Raw genomic sequence first — 3,111 nt, 5'->3', positions numbered from 1 at the left:
AGTAATGGGGGAGTTTTGTTTTAATCAAAATTTATTTAAAAAAATCGAAGTTTTAACTTCGGGTGAATAGGCTGTTTATTCGAATCGCTCAAAAGAAAGTTTTAACACATTCGATCATATTAGAATAAAAGTATTTGCCCCAAAAAACTTAGATTTTTCAAAAGTCCACCAAATGACTACAAATAGGTTCTAGGAGTTCCCCCATAGGCTAAAACAGCATCTCGGCAGATTTTAGATGGCGAATGGTCGAAGTTTTAAAGAGAAAGTACATGATATATTTCGATATTCAAATAAAGGAATTTTGTACTCACCGAAAAATCCTTTTCTAGTAGGCCCGTACTGTCAGTGCAGACGTTAGGGGTATTTGTCTTCATCACCTCTGGAGGCAGGACAGAAGAATTGATGTCTCTTGGCCCCTCCTACTGGTTATATGAGCTGGCTCCACCTCTCATCCTCAGTTCGGTTGTAAAGCTCAGTTGGTGGAGACAGAAAGAGTAGAAGGAAGGGCAAGAGACAAAAGGCAGAAAGGATAGCGAGAAAGAGGTCCCGTGGCCCATACTAAAATCAGCCTGGGTGGGACTTACTGCACTGACAGTACGGGCCTACTAGAAAAGGATTTTTCGGTGAGTACAAAATTCCTTTTTCTCTAGTCGGCCCTACTGTCAGTGCAGACGTTAGGGGACGTAACAAAGCTGTCCCGTGAACTGGGTGGGTAATCAATACTGAATTTTGCAGATTGAACTAGCTATTGAGCTACTGCAGCTTGAAGAACTTTTCGGCCAAAAATGGCAGATTGTGAAGCAAAAACATTTAACTTGTAAAACTTAATGAAAGTGTTGGGTGAAACCCATGTGGCGGCAGTGCAGATTTGTGCAGGTGATGCCAAATTGAAAAGAGCCCAGGATGTGCTTTGAGCTCTGGTGGAATGTGCCTTCACAGCAAATGGTCTAGGTCTCTGTTGTCTATCATAAGCAGAATGGATAGTTTCCACAAGCCAGTGTGCCACAGTTCTTTTAGAAATAGCTTTTCCTTTATAAGCCTTCGAGTAAGAGACCAGCAAAGAGTCGGAAGAACGGTACGATGCTGACCGTTTCAAATAAATCTTAACAGCTCTGACGACATCCAATGTATGCAATTTTGCCTCTTTATCATTTTGTGGATTAGGGCAGAAGGACGGCAGAACGACGTCCTGGTTCAAATGGAAGTCAGAAACGACCTTGGACAGAAACGTGGGAGTAGTGCGCAGAACCACCTTATCCTGATGTATAACCAACCACGGTTCCTTACATGAGAATGCAGCAATCTCAGAGACTCGTCTAGCTGACGTCACTGCAATAAGAAAGGTTACCTTGAGCGACAGCCATTTGAGATCACACGTACTGAGTGGTTCAAACGGTGATTTTGCAGGGCATCCAAGACTAAGGGGAGATCCCATGGTGGTAGCGGTTCCCTGAGAGGTGGTCTGAATCGAATCACTCCTTTAAAGAATTGTTGAACGGTGGTATCGTCCGCCCAACGATTATGTGTGAGGACTGACAAGGCCGACACCTGAGTCTTTAAAGTGCGTAAGCTTAGGCCTTTCTGAAAACCATCCGTTAGGAATTCGATGACGTGAATGGTGGACACCTGTTGCCAAGGGGTCTGATGCCGGTCACACCAGGCAATGAAAGTTCTCCACACCTTATGGTATATTCTGGCTGTAGATGGTTTGCGTGCTTTCAATAAAATGTCTACTGCTGTCTGTGAGAACCCCTGTTGGGTCCACCATGCGGATTCAAGAGCCACGCCGTTAAACGTAGAAGGGGTAGATGTGGATGCTTGAGAGGGCCCTGAGAGAGCAAAGCTGGTTGGAGTGGCAGTCTCCAAGGTTTGGCAATGGACAGTCGAATCAGATCTGTGTACCACACTCTGTTGGGCCAGTCTGGTGCTATGAGAATCACCGTGGCCTCGCTCAGTTTGATCTTTCTGATTACCCTTGGTAAGATGGCCAATGGTGGAAATGCGTATATTAGTCTGAAATTCCACGGAATGACGAGTGCGTCCACAAAGGCTGCCCCCGGATCTCTTGTTCTGGCGCAGTAAAGGGGGACTTTGTGGTTGTGCCTGGAAGCCAACATGTCGATATCCGGCATGCCCCATTTGTAAGTTAAGCGGGCAAACACTTCGTTGTTCAGTGACCACTCTCCTTGATCTATTGTCGTTCTGCTGAGGTAGTCTGCTTCCCAGTTTTGGACCCCTGGGATGAATACTGCAGATATGTTGGGAACGTACTGTTCTGCCCAACTCAGGATGTGTGATACTTCCTGCATAGCTCTTGCGCTGTGGGTTCCGCCCTGCTTGTTGATATAGGCCACTGCTGTGGCATTGTCCGATTGAATTCTGATCGGTAAGGACTGTAGTAGGGGTGTCCATCTCTGTAGAGCTAGTACAACTGCCCGAAGCTCCAAGATATTGATTGGTAGGGACGCTTCTTCTGGCGTCCACAGGCCCTGAAGCGTGTGATGTTTGTAGACTGCCCCCCAGCCCCGTAGGCTGGCATCTGTAGTTACTATCTCCCACGAGGGATTTGCCCAGCTTCGACCTTGTCGTAGATGGTCTGGTACTGTCCACCATACTAGACTGGTTCTGGTGAGCGAACTGATTGGAATTTGCTGCTGTAGATCCCTGTGGTTCTTGTTCCAATAAGCTAGGAAGTTGCGTTGAAGTGGTCTGATGTGAAACCTGGCAAATGGAATGGCCTCCAGGCTGGAGACCATGAACCCCAAAAGACGAAGACAGTCCTCTGCCGAAACCGTTGTCGCGGTCAGGAAAGCTTGAGTGGTGGAGATCAAAGTTTCCACCTTGTTTGATGGAAGAAACACCTTCTGGCAAATTGAATTGAATTGGAGGCCTAGAAAAAGAATGTTCTGGCTTGGAGTGAGATTGCTTTTGCGGTAGTTTATCAGCCAGCCGTGCTGAGTAAGGACTCGTAAGCATGTTGCTGTGTCGTTGGCTGCCTGTGAAGCACAAGGGGACAGAATGAGAAGGTCGTCCAGGTAAGGGATTATGCGGATCCCCAACGATCTGATGTAAGCCACCTTGGTGAATACCCGTGGAGCAGTACAAAGCCCA

Source organism: Xenopus laevis, chromosome 3L (genome assembly GCF_017654675.1).
Source record: "Xenopus laevis strain J_2021 chromosome 3L, Xenopus_laevis_v10.1, whole genome shotgun sequence".
Lineage (NCBI taxonomy): Eukaryota > Metazoa > Chordata > Amphibia > Anura > Pipidae > Xenopus > Xenopus laevis.
Note: the sequence above shows the minus strand (reverse complement) of the source record.